An 18,837-nucleotide genomic window follows, 5' to 3' on the forward strand; every position below is an offset into this window, starting at 1 on the left:
GTATGTATGAAAAATATATTTGGACAAATTTCACTTTTGAGCAGTTGGATTATGGAAGTAATATGTATTAATTCTTATTTGGAAGTAACCTGTGTGTAATACTTATTTTAAAGCTTTTTGTTTCTTTTTCGATGCACAAATCGCACTTATAGCAAAATTTGCTTAATTATGCCTTCACTTTTCGAGCAATTGAAGACAAAATGCAATTAGTATTGGTCGTTATCAGGATTTTTTTTAGTATGCAAACTTTATTTTTATTATTTGCATAACTACGTAAGAAACAGCAGTCGTGCTGAACGCGAAGAAAATTAGACCGCGGATGACTGTTGGATGAACCTTGCACTATGGTTTCAATAGAATCCTTTGCGTATGCGCAATGATCACAATCGGCGCAGAGCAGCTAAACTCTTGTAGGCGAAACGAAAACCGACCTTGGTAACCGAGCGGTAAAAAGCTTTTGCTCTGCGCCTCGTCTCATCTGTGAGATTTGAGTTCTGAGTTCGAACCCCACTCAGGTCATTTCCTCTCTTAGTGCAATGAAAATGCCCTGTTTGTATGTTGAAATAAATATGTAACCGGTATAAAAATGTCAAAAATTATGAACTTGATAAACCGTTCAAGAAAATCAGATGATTTTTGCTTTCAAGCAATATCTCTGTAAACGTACAGAAAATTCTAGTGTAACCTTACTCAGAAACTGGTAAGACGTTATGCTATAGTTACATTACCATGGTGTAACCTTCCACAAGCGATGTGTAACTTTACACCATATCATTTAAGTTACTCTATACTAGTGGAGGCAGCTAAGCTGCCACCGGTTTTATGGAGTAAAGTTACACAAAAATTTTTACGGTGTGTAATAGGCACGTAATTATAATCTGTAAAAGTTATTACTGGTGTTCGTCTGTATACCAGCTATTTTAGCGTTAAGTTTACTTTTATTTTTTTTTTCACCTTGTCATAACAAAGCTCCAAATATATATATATATATATATATATATATATATATATATATATATATATATATATATATATGTATATATATATATTAGGGCTCGACCGATGGCATTTTTTGGCCGATGGGCCGATGCCGATTGTTGGCCGATTGTTCAAAGACGGCCGATGGCCGATTGCCGATTGTTTTCCTCCAGATGGCCGATTGCCGATGGCCGATGGCCGATGCTGTTGGCCGATGGCAAAAAAAAAAGAATCTAACAGAAATAAATTGATAAGATTGTCAGGGATTTAAAGGATCATTGATTTATTTCACTTTACTTCCTTTCTACGATTAAGGAATTAAAATCCCTCCCCCCCCCAAAAAAAATCAGATTTCGATCTAAATTTTTATTTTACGATCATCCAATTTAAACTTCACAAGTTTTTTCGGCGCATATGTACATGCATATGTACCTAAGAACATATAGATGACCGAAATATCCATTTTGAACGCCTCCTTAATTAATTATCGCAAATTCTCTTGTGATGTCTTCATGGGCGTAAACTTACGTCACTCAAAAAGTTATGAAATAGTAAGTTGAAAACTCATACGTACGTAGTAGTATGATCTAAAAGTTCGAGGACAAGTTGCATAAAAATTTACCGTGAATAGTTCACATTGCCGAAGTACATCTATCTACAAAATAGTCACCTTGAACGACTATGCACTTCTGCCAACGTTCGTATAGCTTTTAGAAGGATTCCTGGAAGACATTTATCGCAACCGTAAGGCCTTTGCGCTGCTGCTTTAACTTCATCGTTTGGAAAAATGCGACTTTCATGTTGAGGATGCACGGTTCGATTGGTCAATACTGTGATATGACAAACAAATAACATAACGTTTCGTCGGACTTAGCTCCGTCTGACTTTTACCTGTTCCCAGCAAAAAAAGATTTGCATGGGTGCTGCTTTCTTCCGTCAGGAGAAGATAAAGCTGCATCACAGAAGGTTGCGAAAAATGGCTTCCAGGAGTGTTTCCAAAAGTTATATGAACACTGGCAGAAGTACACAGTCCCTCAAGATGACCTTTTGAAGGTGGATGTGCTTCGGTTATGTGAACTATTCAGGGTAAGGTTTTATACAGCTGGTTCCCCGAGCTTTTGGATCGTACTACGTACAATCTGTATAGGGTGTAGTTATGCTTCTCCTTTTTTGACTGCTGTATGATGGAAGACAAAGAAAAACAGCCAAAAAAAGTAAGAAAAACAAAGAGACTGTTTGATAACCAATTGATTTTTTTTTAAATTAAACAAATAACTAAGATTTCAGTAACATTGTAATAATGTATTGATTTAGGTAAACTTAACATAGTTAAAAAAACATTAAATTATGTTGTTTAATCATTAAAAAAAAAAAAAAAAAATAAGACTCACACTATGAAACCGTTAACAAATTACGCAATTAAAGTGGAAAGATTGCACGTAGACATTTTTTAGTCATCAAATTAAACAAAAAAGGTAACAGATAAATTACAATATTAAATCATAATAGGAATATTTTTATACTTATGAATAGAAAAGTTTGCATTTTTCATAAAATGTATAACTGACATAAATTTTGCGGAAAAAAGAAATAGCCATGAAAAGAGCGAGGTTCTTAAAACGTAGCTACAATAAACAAACTCAATATTTACACCAAGTTAATAACTGAATACATATACTATACTTGATCTGATGTTTGTACACGTAATATTGAACAATTTGATTGTTTAATCTTTTATGAAGCACTACAAACAAGTTCAAATTAAAGTCTTCAATTTAACATTAATTTTCTGAAATTTAAAAAATTGCATAATAGAAAATCCTTGAAACTTTTCTATAACATATTATTAAACATATGATGAAAACGAAAATAACTTTTTCATTGATTTTATAAAAATACATAAAAACAGTTACTTACAACAGAAAAAAAAAAATCGATCGCTACTAATGATGCAAAAAAGATGGCGCATTACAAAATATAGGTGAAACAAGTATAAGAAATAAACAAAATGTCTTTTCTTGACCAAAATAAATAATCGCTAAATATTTAAAAAATGCTTGAAACGACGAGGGTGGGTTAGAGGGGTCACCCTCTGATTTTGGAGTAACTGACAACGTTAAACTTCGGCCCCAACTTCGGCTTAGTTTTTTTTAGTACAGAACCGCTACCACCAACGCCTCGGAAGAGTTTCTGAATCTACTCCAGCATTTCCGAAGAAAAAATTCATAAGTCCCTTTGTTTTCCGAATTATGTCACCATTCAAAACGTCTTTAATCAATTTCTTACATTAGTGCTCTAAATTCTTCCTAAGCAATAGATAAAGCTTGAAAAAAAATCTCTAATTTTATGAATAGTGTTAGTTTTAAATTACTCAGAACTACAACTAGAGCTTAATTTCAGAAATTGAGGGAGTGGGAGGAGGGGCACGCAAGTGTTCTCGGAAATACAAAAAATAGTCTTAAATATAGAGTTCAAAGTAATCATAAACATTGAGCAAAAAAACCGTTTGAAAACTTGCACCCGAGTTTGTTTTGACGTGCAGTGGCAGATTTAAAATATAGCAAATGTTGCAATTGCGCGAGAGGCCCCATAACCATAGGGGCACCGTAGGAGCTACAACAATGCTTGTGATAAATGTTTTATAACTTCTGTGATAGAGAAATAGGGTCACAAAATGTAATTCGACGGGCCCCAAACTTGTAGCTCCGCCGAAGCGATACAGAAAATACTGCATTACTGTGTTTCATACAGGGTCCATTATGAAAGTAATGAGCATAATGTTATTGTGACGCGACGATAGATGGCAGCACGGTAAAACCGGCTGGGAAATGTGGTGCGGGATATGCCCTTTCAATGCATCCAGTCGTCAGTTGCTTTCAAGCAGTGTGAGCGGAGATAAGTGCCTCCGCTTGAAGTATGTTTTCAACTTTTGTAACATAACGCAATGGAGCGTTCGCTTGAACAATGATACGTCATAAAGTTTTGCGTGAGGTTTGGAAAAAATGCAACCGAAACATTCCAGATGCTGCAAGAAGCCTTCAAGGACGATTGCATTTCAAGATCACAGTCTGGGAAGTGGCATAAGGCATTCAAAGAGAGCCAGGAGGAGGTCGCCGACGAACCCCGTTATGGATGCCCCCCCCCCCCGGTGATCCCTCACCACCTTACAGTCCCTACTTAGCTTCATGTGACTTCTTTTTGTTTCCGCGACTCAAGAGAGAGAGAGAGAGAAGAAAAGAAAACATTGGGGAACCTTGGGAAACATCCAACACCATGTTACAACGTTCCTGAGAGGCATTCCCATGGAAGAGTTTCAGGGTGCCTTTCAGGCGTAGCAAACACGTCTCCGCATGTGTATTGATGCAGGAGGAATATATTTTGAAGAATATTGAACATTTGTACAAATTACGATCAATAAATATATTTTGCCAGTAAATGCTCATTACTTTCATAATGGACCCTGTATTACAAACATCGAAAAATGAAAAATTACCGTCGGTTCAATGGGAATCTAATAAAAGGAAACAAAACCGGTTTCGCCATCTCATATTTATTTCCATGATCTCCAATTCTGCAATATATCACCAAATGATCGTCAGTCCGAGACGCTATATTAGTTTTGCATTGAAATAAGTATTTAATAACCACAAAAAATCAGTTAATAGGTTTTTAGAACACCCGATCGAAAATATAAAGGGAAGTGCACAACTGTAACGTGCGCATATCTCACATGCGAAAATTTAGCCTTCTACAACTTACCATTTTTGAGTTATGACTTATAAAAGATATATACGTACATCCAGCCGCAAGAAACAACGCAATAATTAACTTGTTTAGTACCTGAATGCAGTATTAAAAACTTTTTCAGGGGTGACTAAAATAGAAATTCATACACTGTAACAAATTCCGGAAACGTTTCTGGATATATCGGAAACGTTTCCGAAATAGTAGGAATCCTTCATCTAATAGCGAACTCCTCATTATTCAGAAAGCTTTTTGTTATTTCAAGAAATCTAGATGCGGAAGTGATGACGCAACGCTTCGAAACGTATTTCATCTTTCCGACATGGGCGCCAATGAGTCGGAAGTAACGAGAACTTATTTTTTTCTTATCTATGGTTGCTGCAGTCAACAACTCTTTAGCGTTGGATTGCTAGTTATTTCATGTCTAGAGAGTAGTAAAATGTGTCGAAACTAATTTTACGCCTTTGCATTTTGGACTACCCTTGATTTTTTAGACGATGTATGCAGCTATTAAGTTAGTTAACAACCATTTGCTTTCCAGTGCTTTTTTTCCATTAGATATATATTGTGTGTTCAAGCGTGAATAGTTTCAACACCCGTGTTTATACTTAATGAAACGAAACCCTTTGGATTACTTATTCAGTTGTAATGGAGGTACTTAGATTTTCTTCCACTCATGTTCACTTGTAAGTATTAATGAAGATTTTAAAACATGTTGTTATATACATTTATATTTTTGTTCGTTTGCATTTGATAAGGCTTCAATTGTAACTGTTTTTGGGTTTATCGAATTAATTTAAAGTTGTCTTACATACCTATGTGCGCGGTGTATTATTTGTTGTAACCAACTGAAACTGATTAATTACGCAAAAGAAATAAGATTTATATTTGAGAAGCAATCACAGAAAAGTTATTTCGAAATACTTGGATGTACATACATTTTGGTTCAAAAAGAAAAAAAAACAATTGTTTAATTCATTAAAAATATGGTAATGCAAATATTTTCTAGTATTGTTATATGCTTCACAAAAAAATGTGCCAGTATTATTTACCATTTTTTATTATAATTTATTCATTCATTTAAAAATTTTTTATACCATTAGAAAATGACCATGTTATCTATTAGTAAGAACATAGTTATGCAATTAATTCATCTGCTTTTTCATTTTGTTAAATGTGGTTAACAATAAAAAAATTCCTTGACATTAGTTGTTCCGAAAATAACATTTCCTTCGTGGATATACTAGTTTAATGTAGGACAGCAGGAGGATTGAGTCAGTGGCAAAAATGGAACAGCTGTATTTACATGCCGAAATACAAAGTAATATTGTTTCATGTCATCGTTTTAAAAGTGATCATTTTTTAAATACTATGTCATTAATATGCAATGCACATATGGGGAGAAGACGAGGGGCGTTCACCACGCAGACTGTGCCATTGATATTTTCAAAGGGTTGCTTTTTTTAAGGGGGGGGCGCTTTATATAATTTTATGGGTGCACCATCACTCTTTTGGTGTGGGGGGGGGACTCTCGTATATATGAAATGGAATAATCATGTAATAGAGTTCAATGTTTTAATAAATAAAATATATAATGCATTTTGCTCACACTCTAAAAATAAAATCAGTTACCTATTTTGATTACGTATCTATATTTGTGATAAACTGGAAAAGGGCAGAACAGAAGAATAAACCTGAATGGTTCCAGCAGGGGGACTTTGGTGTCATATTTAAATTCATCAATTTCTCTGTTGGTACTTTTCGGTACACTTTGTTCGTCAAAGAAATTGACTTGACGTGAACGAATTTCGGAACGCAAAGTGTAGGTAAGTTCTGTCAAATTATATCCGAAAATAAAAGCTATCAAGTTTGATACAAGATATGTTTTTAAGTTCTGCATTAAAAATACAATATGTTGATAATTTTGTCTTGAAAATAGAGAAAAACTGAAGTTTAATATTGTTTAACAAACAATCCCACTTTTCAGGAAGTACTCCCCTTCCCTCCCCCGACGATTTTGTGATTATGAATGAAACTACTATATTATTTCATAAATTTTCAAAAATTTATAACTGTGCATATGTTATGCTGTTAACCATGCTATTTTTTAATTAGAAATTCTGAAAAAAAAAATCCACGAATGATTCTAAAATTGCTTGTTTCATTGGTCTTAGATATGAAAGAATTGAAACTGATATGGCATGCAATACTATAGTAAAGAATTATTTTTTAGAAAAAATCACGGAAAAAGGATTCCGAAATTCTCAGAAACGTTTTTGAAAATTGTTTGGAGAATTCCGAAATACTCGGAAACGTTTTCGAATCTTTCATGAACCACAGCTGCACAGAATACTCAGAAACATTTCTGGAAATTACGGAAAGAGGATTCCGAAATACTCAGAAACGTTTCTGAAAATTACAGAAAGAGGATTCCGAAATACTCAGACACGTTTCCGGACATTATAGAAAGAGAATTCCGAAATACTCAGAAACGTTTTTGAAAATTTCATGAACCGCAGCTGCACGATATTCTCAGAAACGTTTCCGAATTTTTTTTACAGTGTACTGAAATTTAAGTAAACAATTTTGTTTGAAAATAATAACTCCCTTTACTTTGTATTAAAAAGTAAAACAACAAAGGTCCTTTTTTTTTTCAAAAACATCAGCCAATTCCATCGGCTTTTCGATGTTTTTAAGGCCGATGGGCCGATGTTTCCTGCAAGTTAGCATCGGCAGCCGATGCCGATGGCTAAATTGTTGAACCATCGGCGCCGATGCATCGGTCGAGTCCTAATATATATATATATATATATATATATATATATATATATATATATATATATATATATATATATATATATATATATCATTTTGAATTGTGTGCCTATTTTATGAGTCAATGCAATATTTTATGCGGTTTTTTTATTAGTGATATTTTATTTATTTATATAAATCACTTAACTTTATTTCTCCTAGCTGCTGCAAATGTTGAAAATAAGAACTTGTATTAAAAATATTAAATTATAATCGAAGTCAAAGTGCTCAAAATAATGGGATTTACAGTTTTAAATTTTTCTGTAGGTAATGTACTGTAACTTTCAATTCTGAAATTGTTTTTCTTGCAGATTGTTGCTCTCAAGATTTAAAAGAAAACTGAAGAAACGAATGCACCGAATATAAATCCAGAAATAAGAAACCATGTGTAAGAAATATTTATCCTCATCAGAATTCTAAGCATCATTTATTTACCGTCTAGAATGTTTTACAAAGGAAGGGAACAAATTTCCTCAAATCACTTTCCATTATTGAGAAAAGCAAACGGCAATCGATTAACGCAAGCCATTAACGTTTCAAATCAAATGGAGGAAAAGAACAACGTTAGGCTTATCTCGCAAGAAAATTACGATTGAATCTTTTAAAAAACTCCACCACTAAGATTGAAAACTAAATAGCTTATATTTAGGTTTCCACGCCATGTTGAGTCATCTCTAGAAAAATGTAAGACCAAGAGATTAAATAAGTTTGAAATCAAAATTAGCGTATAAGGAGAAGAAACTTGTTTAAGGCGTAAATATTTGGAACCTTGTTTTCAAAAACAGCTAAGTATATTTTACGAAAATTGGTATATACAGCAGTTGTGGACAGTTTCCATGTTTAAGCTAGAAACAACTGGGAATATTAAGCCCATTGACTAATTACACTGCTGCAATAAATGTTTTATAACATACTCTGCGATTTTAGGATAAGTATCCTTTTGCTTAAATGCAAGATGAACTTACCCGAGTAGCTGTATGAAAAAAGTTTTGTTAGTATTCGCGTGTTAAAAGTATTTTTCTTCCTGTACACATCCATCTGCAATATGTTTTATAAATGCCTAGTGACGTTAACTTTGGATGCAGTTCTTCATTATTTTTATATTGTAACTGATATGCATTCACAATAATCTGGTTACAAAGGATCAGAAAATTGTGTCCGATGGTTGCTATTTTTGGCCTATATATGAGCAATTTTTTGTTACATACAAATCCAGTTGTGGCATTGAATTATAGATGAATTCCAGGAAAAAGGAGACATGACGCTTAATTTTTTAAAATTAATATTCTGTCACTTGCCATGTAAGATTCTCTTCAGAAATGAATGAATTTCTTGAATCTTAACCTGTTTTTTCCAATAGTTTGATGACTTCCAGGAAATCCAGTGCAAAATCAAGTTTTCTCTTAGTGTTTTTACAGAGCAGAAAATTTCTTTTTTGTCACATACTGTAACTTCAATATACGTGTTATCAGTATGTAATATTTAGGTTAACTTTTATCATTTAAATGTCTAGTTAAAATTTTCGGAAGTAATTTAAAATTTCTCTTTTTTTCGACTGTGAAATAGATCCATTACTAAGGTGACAGTTTGATGTCCTTCCGTTACCAAAATACTACATCTCAGTTAGTTCACCAAGAACCTACGCGGTGTGGAAATGAATGTTTTTTTAGGCAAAGCAGAATAATGTTCCTTGTCAAGGAGACTCAGTTAGAATTTTAATATAGATTTAATTTACATGTTTTTATTGGTAACGGAAGGGCATTTATCTATAAGCTGATACAGGGTAAAATTTTAGAATGCTAGTGGAAAACAAACTATTGTTTATAACTAGTAGTCACATTTAAAAACATATATAAGTCATATTTGTACAAAAATTATGTGTGCTTTCATTTAAAAAATAAACTTTTATTTATTTTTAAAAGAAATGTTTTGTGATTTCATTTATTCCAGTGTATGTGATAAAAATCATTATAACTACACTTAAAAGTTCCTAAGCATGTAAAAATCATTTTGGTATGACATGTTTGTGATATTACAAGCCAATTTGAGCAGAAACAATTGCTTACAAACTTGATATTTATATTTTAACAATACAATATTGAAACTGCTTTCAGATTTGTAAACAGAAGTCACAGGAAAGGACTGTCGAGAGCATTAGTTCAACCGTTAAACATACTGCGAAGAGATCAGTGAATTCAAAGATCAGTTCCAAAAAGATGGAGTAACATCCATTCTCATCCTGACACGCAAAATATGCACTATTTGAGACTTGTAACATGTTATGTTATTGAATAAAGTCAGTATTTTAACAAATCGAAGGAGCTATCAGTTCAGACTGATAGTCAAAAGACTTACAGTCATAAATAATATTTAAACAGAAGATACAGCTGAATCGAAAGCACCAAATAATGAGAATATGCGACAGGATTCGTAACATTTGGACAAGTTTTGTTAGTGAATGGAAGAGAAAGAAATTAACAAAGGCAATGTTGGACATGTACTTCATATAGAAGATGAAGGAATAAAAATATTTTGTTTGAGAATGCATAATAATGTGGAATGATTTTTGTATTACCTGACAAAGAAGATACATGTTCTATGGATTCTGATAATATGTTTGAGTATTTAAAGAATTCAGAATTGTAACAGATGGCTCACGTATTAGATGTTACTTTTTCATTGTATTAGCTGAATAAATGTTTGTAAGTTGAAGTCGTTTTTCGACTTCTTGTCCGTCCGTTACTGTCCTTCCGTCACCTTTAAAAATACATAATTTATATGCTTAAAATGATTATTTTTTTAAAACTAGAGGTGAAATTGTAATGATTGAACACTCATGTATGTGCTCTAATTTTTATAGAATTTTCCTTTTTATAGTCTGGCTGAGCTTTTGGGGAGAAGATGATTGCGTTAAAAACCATGTCGCAAAAATATCCTTCCATTACCGCTTTTTAAATTTCTTTTTTAAAAAAAGTTACTGGTACAAAATTCCTGGCTTTGGCTTTTTTAGCAACTTACCACAATTTGTATAAAAGTTTGTGCAACAGTTTTAAAAATTATATTTTGATATGATCACTGACAGAAATACATCGATTTCTTTGTTCAAACTGTCCTCCGTTACCGCTTGAGTTCACTATATTTTAATAAACAAATGTGCATGTGCAGCATAACAATGTATTTCAATTTATTCCATTTTTTGTTGTAAGTTCTGAAATTGATTTTAACGAAAAAAAAGCTGAATCAAAATTTCAAACTTGTTTAGACGCAATTTATAACAAATTATGTCCCCTCTATTACTTTTATCTTCCATTGTTTAAAAAGAGAAAAAAAAAAGCTTTATTTTGTTTTTCGACACATTGGACAAAATGGCTAACTTCTAGATGCATATCTGAAACATACATAGTTTCTTATCAATGGTTGACGGATTTTAGCAATCCACCTTCGAGCTAATCTGCAGTTTGGCACCTTTGCAAAAAGAGAACTGAATAAAAATAGAAAGTACACAGACTTCTTAAACACAACGGAATCGAATGATTTTCAGAATAGTAAAACTCGTATTTCTTTAGCTAAGGTGACAATACACGCAAAGTATCTTCATCTACCATAATGTAGAATATCGTGATTCAACTTCTGTAACCTGAATTGTGTTTGTCCCAACAAGACATTTGCGTGCTGTCGTAAGAGGAATAAGATATCTGAGAGCGTTGAGTAAAGATTAATGTTTCAAGAATGAGTCAGATTTTCAAACTTTATCCATCGTTCTTAAGGTCGTGATCCACAAGCTTTTCAAAACTTCAATGTGAATGTGAGTTTGTTGAGGTATCACGGACATTCCTGGGGATAATAAATTACGAGGTTTTACTGACACCATAATGTTTGGCGCAGGATCTAAATCGAAAAATCTGAATTTTTCATATTCCTTTTGTGAATGAATGTTTAAAAATAGCTTACCATTAACAGAAGGGGCTTAGTTTCCAATTCAGTATACAGATTTTTTTTTTGGGGGGGGGGGGACATGGTGCGCATTCATAACTTTAAATGTTTTAAGCATATGTAACCTAAACGTTTGGAATATATATAATTATTTTACATTAAAAAGAACTAGTATAAAAATACGTTTGTTTAAATAATAGTTCAACTGAATTATAAGACTATATTTTCATCAGTAAGAAAATTTTCGAAAATCTTCATTGCATTAAATAGTGTTTTGCAGATACATATTATTTTCAGTGTAGTCTTTTGCAATTTTCATTAAACTTTTGTTCAATCACTAAACCGTTAAACATCAATATTTTTTAAAAATTGAACAATTGCTCGAAAAGAAAAGGAACAAAACATTAGCTGTTACGAATATTAGTTCTACAATGCAAAGTTTTAATGAACCTTCATCTTAAAACATTTTTGATTAAAAAAAATGTTTCCTTTACTTTGAATTGAGTGTTGTACCTAAAAATAAAATTAAATATTATTTCTCAGATTTACTAGTATTTGTGTTATACGAAAAACTGTAAAAAAAAAAAAAAAAAAAAATCAATTATATTAAAGCTGTTAGATGATACCAGTGTGCTAGCGCAAGTCCCATTATTGTATTCCTTTTCTTTCCTTTTCTACCATATTCATATGTAATAACTACAAGCAAAAGTATAATAGTCGTGTATAAAATGTTTAAAATAAATCATTTTATAACTAGAACAATCCTGATATCAATTTTTACATTTTAGACAATAGTTTCCAAAATTTTATTATTAATTTTCCAATACATAGTTAAACTGAAGGAAATAATAGTAGTGACATATTTTAATAACACATCATAAATTCCAATGATCAAAAAAAACACACACAAACAATTATTTGACAGGTGGCAAAGAATCTGCAATTGAACAATAAAATATTTTCAAAAATCAAATATTTTAAAGTTCTAAAAAATTCTCTTACTTTCTTTTTTTTTTTTGCTGATTGCAATATCTTAAGACTTTCCTGTGCAAATTTAGAGTCTATCTATCAAATTTAAAGACAATTTCTTAAAATGTTTGTATCTTTCACAGTTACTAAACTACTAGTAAATGATGACAATAAAGTGTGAGATCAATAAAAATGGACACTAAACCTTTAAATGTACTTAATACTTTTCTTGTTTTTTTGTTGAAATTTATCTTTTTTTTTTTTTGCATTTTTTTTTTAAATTTTCCCAAATCTACACCAATAATATAAAGCAGTAGAGTTTGTTTGTTTGAACGCGCTAATCTCAGAAACTACTGGTTCGAATTGAAAAATTCTTGTTGTGTTGAATCGTCCATCCATTAAGGAAGGCTATTATAGGCTATGAAACATCACGCTATGACTAATAGGAGTGCAGCAGCAATAGAGAATGTTATGAAAACGTGAAAATTTTTCTATACTAATATTATAAAGCTGAAGAATTTGTTCGTTTGAACGCGTTCATCTCAAGAACAACCGATTTAAGTCGAAAAATTATTTTTGTGTTGAATAGTCCATTTATTGAGGAGATTATAGGCTATTTTTTTAAAAATCAGATTGACTGAAATGTTTGTAATTGCAAATAAAATGTTTAATTAATTGTTTAGTTCTATGAATTACTAATGGATGGCGGGGTAAGTTTAGATCTGAATTCCTAACAGATGGCGGGGTAAGTTAACTGTTCGAGAGGGCGCTGGCTGACAGTGTCGACAGCTGCGAGGAAACATGCCCATACTACGCTGTTGAAATTAGCGAACAGATTTTTGAATGCGTATTTTTTTGATGTTCAAGAACATTATTTGATTTTGTAGGATTTTTCTATTGGATTTTGTTTTCTGTATTTCTTCAACATTTGTTTTTGTTCTTATTGTTGAAGACAGTTACTTATCTAAGTAAATAATTAGATTTGTCGGATTATTCAATTGCGATTGTTCGTTATACCATTTTTATTATAGCATTGTTTATGTGGCGAAACGTTTTAAATTGCAGGGAAAAAATCGCTTCACTCGCTAAAGGGCAGGGTTACGGTAGCGTGGTTGCTTGGCGCGTTAAGCGATGAGTAGTTGAAGGGCTATTTTGAGCTTTAAAGCTACCTTAACTTAATATTTTTATGTGTTTCGGCGAAAGGTGTTTACCGCATTTCCGTTGAAGAAAAATGATCATTTCACATCAGAAGGGGGGCGAGGGAGTGGGATTTTTTTTTTGTTCAACGTACTTCCTTTAACTTCTCAGCACCGACATCGCCGTGCGGATACTGCTAGTCCAAAATATTTTGTTGTGCAATAATAATAATAATAATAATAATATACAATTTATACTAATACTATGAGAGAGAACGGATTTTTGTATTTTTATATGTTCGAGGTAATCTCCAGAACAACTGTACCTATTTGAAAAACTCCTCCCCTTTATTAAAGGTGCATTCTTACTGAGTGACATAGGCTATAATTTATGCATATATCTCTTTACACTATTTTTTTAATTAAAAAGTTATCTTCGCTACCAGTTTATGTGTCATACCCTTTTGTTCTTATATACGTAAAAAAAAACCCCGATTGTTCCGTATCCGCAATGACAGATTGGTAGAAGGTTCTCTTTCGAACTTAATGCTGAGGGATGAGTACATGTGAATTGTATAAACATCACGATGCCAGCAGAAGAATCGCAAAATTTTTTTCATGTATTTGAGGCTGCAGAATATGGGGTATATAGCATTCTGTTAGCCTAGGACACTGAAAACCATTTAGAGTCACATAATATTTACGCTTCAAAATTTTATTAAATAAAATAAAAACTGCGATTTTCTTCGGGAAAATTAGTTTTTGAATTCAAGTACGTGTAGATAGAGCATAATAATCAGTGTTTCTGAAAGTAGCATGCATTCAATTAAGTACATTTAGTCTAGAAAATTCTTAACTGAAAGAGCAATTGCACACCATTACCGTACATGCAAACTACAATGAACAAAAAACAATGTATAGGAAAGAGTTTGACAAAGAAGATGAAAAAAAAATATTTGCGGAACTATTCTTTTTGATGACTTTACTTAAGCATTTACCAACGGTATAATAACCTAATATAGCTAACAAATATCCTTTCAGAAGAAAATTCCAAAAAAAAAAATAAAATGGAGGCATATGAAAAAAGCAAGTTTCCCGAAGAAAATAAATACTACACGCTAAAAGGCATCTCGGGATTGAGAAAGAATCATCTCTTAGTAGAATATGCAATATTCATTCTAATGGCTAATCTGAATTCGGTCACATAAGAATTCATTTGGAACATTTTCGAGGTTCTGCACATTTACAAAGTCAATTACCAGTTAAAGATCCCGCTAACCTATCAAGCAGCGTATAATGAACTCGGTCTTATAGACGACGACAAACCTTGGACACTGACCTTAGTTTATACATGTAACTTTCTGACTCCGCTCCTAAACTCAGATAATTGTTTACAACTATTTCAACATTTAAGTTAACTTTTAGATCCTATTGCTTTATGGCAAACATTTTAAAAAGATCTTTTTGACGACATATTACAAGGAGAGCGTCAGCAGAAATACTATGATTGTCTTTCAATCAAAGTCAAGCGACATAAAAATTAAAGGCAAAATTTGTGAATGAAGCGGAACATTCAACAGGGGAGTTTTATTTGCCACCACCCGCAGAGAACCAACGAAAAAAGTCTTCTAAAATTTGATTGGAACATGAAAACCAGGAATGAAAATTAATGTTGATCAGCACACCCGATGGAACTGGGAAAATTAATAAACTCAGCACTAAAAAATGAAATCATTTCAAAAATCAGTCAACAGGATTTTGCGATGTTTTTTTACGGAACTGCATAGACTTTACTCAGAAGTAGAGATGTAAAATTTTCGAAAATTTTGAAGTGGTGGAAAAAAACCCGGTTTGTTACCGGTCTTTTCGGGAAAAATTGGAAAAAAAATGGAAAAATTGATTTTTTTTATGAATAAAAATAGGGTTTTTCTTAATAGCTCTGTGTTTCTTGGAACGTATAAAGAGTTAAGCATTAAAAAATATATATGCAATCCACACATCTTCTTTTTCCGCTTGACAAAACTACACATAAAAGTAAGTTTAATTAGAAAAAGAAACTAAAAAAAAACTTTTTGTTTTACAACTGAGAGCTTTCTTGGTCAAACACCAGAAATAAGTCAAGTTGTCGTTCAACCAATAATATTGAGTAACATGTGTCTAATCATAACAGTTACATTTTCTATTTTAGATCACCTTTGAAACTTGAAAAAATAATTGTAATTTTTTGACTTTCAAACATGATTGATATTGTTAAAAAGAAAAATAAGTATTATTTCCCTTCTTTACAATGTAACTTTACTGTAAGAAAAGGAAAGTTATTGAGTTTCGTTTTTTTTCCAAATCAAAACTAAATTGGTTTTTCTTTTCCTTTTCAACAGAAACCCCGAACCAAAACTGCGTAATCATTTCCAAAGCTGAACCAGAACTTAAACTGGAGTTTCAGCTTATTCATACGGTCGTGCTAAGCACAGTAGTAAAAGAAGTCATATCTATACTATAGAAAAAAATTAAGTTATTGTAACCAAGTTTTTCTCTATTTCGTACTTTACTTAATAAATAAAATGTTTTTGGGTCATTGTGTGCATCAGGAACTATATTTTTTGGTTTGGTAAATTCTGAAAAAAAAAAAGAAGAAAAGAAAAGACATCTGAATCAACTATATGGAAGGGTCAAACTTTAAAACACAATTTCCCTGCTTGAGCTCAAATGCAGATTCCTTTTTTGTGCTTTGCAGGGCAGTATACAGGGTGCGGCAAAAAAAATAATAAAAAATAACCTCGGACAAAGATTGCATCATCGAATGGAATTTAAGTAATTTCATTTTAATGAGTGTGTTATTTATTTTTGTTTCTCACTTAATTAGAAAATAATTTACAATATATTTCCTAGTTTATGTATTGTTTTTCGGTTTTCTTACAATTTTAAGCAAAAGACCTGCTATTTAAAAAAATGTTTAACCAAGTAGAAATATTTCGTTTGCTTGTTGTGCTGGGCAAACAGTATTTGATGCGGTATGCCGCTTCAAGTGGCTTAGAAATTGTAGTGGATGTTATGGATGTTGTTTCTCACTTAATTAGAAAATAATTTACAATATATTTCCTAGTTTATGTATTGTTTTTCGGCTTTCTTACAATTTTAAGCAAAAGACCTGCTTATTTAAAAAAATGTTCATCCAAGTAGAAATATTTCGTTTGCTTGTTGTGCTTGGGCAAAACAGTATTTGATGCGGTATGCCGCTTCAAGTGGCTTAGAAATTATAGTGGATGTCCGGAAAGTGTACAAAAACGAACAGTGAACGTTTCAAGAAGACATTGCCAGAATCCAAAATCAGGCTTTGTCTGTGACGAAATCAGCCCAAGCGACATTTTTTTTTTTTTTTTTTTTTTGTGGATGCGGGCTATAAAATGAATTAAAAAAGTGTACCAGAAGGACATTTTAGAAGCTATTTTACTTCTGTGGACATAAGAGAACTTCAGCACAGCAATGCAGACATTTCAATTTGATTCCATACCATTCGATCAAAAAGACAAGAATGGCGCAAAGGCGCATTGTTTTTTGACTTCATATCAGTCTTTTTAGAGTGGACGCTCTACTCGCTAGACCTCAATTACATTTGTTACACTGTATGGCCTGTTTTAGAGTCAAAAGTCTACCCTAAACTACACATAAGTTTGTACTCTCTAAACCAATTGCTTTATAGGGAATATGATAGATTAATGGACTTACGGTCCTTGAATGAAAATTTTCAATCAGTTGCCCCTTTGTTTTTACTGCAAAAGGCGGCTAGTTTGAAACCAATTAATTTATTCATTACTAAAGGTCTTCTCATATTACTATTTTTTGTGTTTTGTTAATTTATTTATTTTTAATGAAATTGTATGGAAAATTGCTTTTTTTTTTGCTGCACCCTGTCCATTTGGTTCGCACAGTCAACAAAAACAAAGTTCTGTGATTAAAGTTATGTTTGTTTGTTTTACGAAAAAGGAAAATAAATTCTTCAATAAGGATATTAGTTTAATTTTTTTGGGAAAAATACTAAATGATTTTTGATCTATATGCAAATTATATTATCATACAACAACTTGCATTATCAAAGTAAAACAGTATTTGAACATACAAAAAGGGTTAGGGGGAGGAAACTGCATCGGAATTGAAGTATGAGAAATTTCTAATCACTTTTTACTGAAAAGTTAAATTAAAACTTCCCGAAAAGTTGAAACAATTCATTTTTTCAAAAGTGGAAATAAACCCCTTCGGGAAAAAACGGTTTTTTTCCGTTTTTTCGGAAATTTTCCGGTTTTTTCCCCCGATTGTTTTCATCTCTACTCAGAAATGTAAAAACTGATCCTTCCACATTTAAACTACTTTGAATACCTCCTCCAGGAAGACTCCGTATGTTAAACAAAAAAAAGAAAAAAAAGGGGCAATTTTTAGAATTTCTTCATATAGGGTACTTCTCTGGACTTCTCTTCATGCGTCTAAAATTAGCTGCGATATCCCAATAATTTTATTGCGCAACATTAATTTGTGTAATATATATAATGGAATTGAACCCCCAGTTAATAATATGATTTCGAGTACTGTTCTTACAGCACCAGCAGCATATCAGTTGGCTCATATTCCTGGCATCCGCATGGTCCCTGTATATTTCCTTTTCCAATTTAAGTGATTACAAAATCCAATGAAAACTTCTTATGACATCACCATCATCGAACGTACAGCTACACGATACGTAGTCCAACGTTACATGCAGGAAGATTGTATTGTTCAGTGGGAATTATATGTTGGTCTCTCTTGATATGGAAATATGGTAAATCAATTTGCTTCAAATCTCATAAAAGCGAAATAAAAAATATTGCTTTCTATATTTTTTAAATTAAAAAGTACCTTAATAATATTTATTTGAGATAGATAGTTTTTTAACACGAAGTAGGTCGGTACGGGCTTCTAGTAAATCAATAAAACTAAAGTTTTTATGCAGTTTTAGGATTCATCTGATAAGCAACTGCGGATGACAGCATCCGTCTTGCGCTGGCTAAGTGCAATAACTACCATTTGGCTTTTATTTTTCATTTTACAATCTGTTAAATAAGTGTATTTTTCTAACGCATTTAGTTCCGGTTTTGTATGATAAACGTTACAAAAATAAAAATAAAAGTTTCATAGGTAAAAATTTATTATTTGAGTAAATATGAAGCACTTCTCTGCCTAATTCTCTATCCTTTTATTTATTGTATTACATGTATTTTCACAGTAGCTTATA

At 32.1% G+C, this 18,837-nt stretch overlaps 1 long non-coding RNA gene across 1 annotated transcript in view; it reads left to right on the forward strand.

Moving 5' to 3' along the window:
* Window positions 1–9,874, forward strand: part of LOC129219443 (uncharacterized) — a 62,336-nt gene extending 52,462 nt beyond the window's left edge. Inside the window, exons 2-3 of the long non-coding RNA XR_008580417.1 lie at window positions 7,848–7,924; window positions 9,651–9,874. This is a non-coding gene — a long non-coding RNA (uncharacterized LOC129219443). The remainder of the gene's footprint in view (window positions 1–7,847; window positions 7,925–9,650) is intronic.
* The last annotated feature ends 8,963 nt before the right edge of the window (window positions 9,875–18,837 follow it).

Source organism: Uloborus diversus, chromosome 3, assembly GCF_026930045.1.
Source record: "Uloborus diversus isolate 005 chromosome 3, Udiv.v.3.1, whole genome shotgun sequence".
In the NCBI taxonomy this organism is placed as follows: domain Eukaryota; kingdom Metazoa; phylum Arthropoda; class Arachnida; order Araneae; family Uloboridae; genus Uloborus; species Uloborus diversus.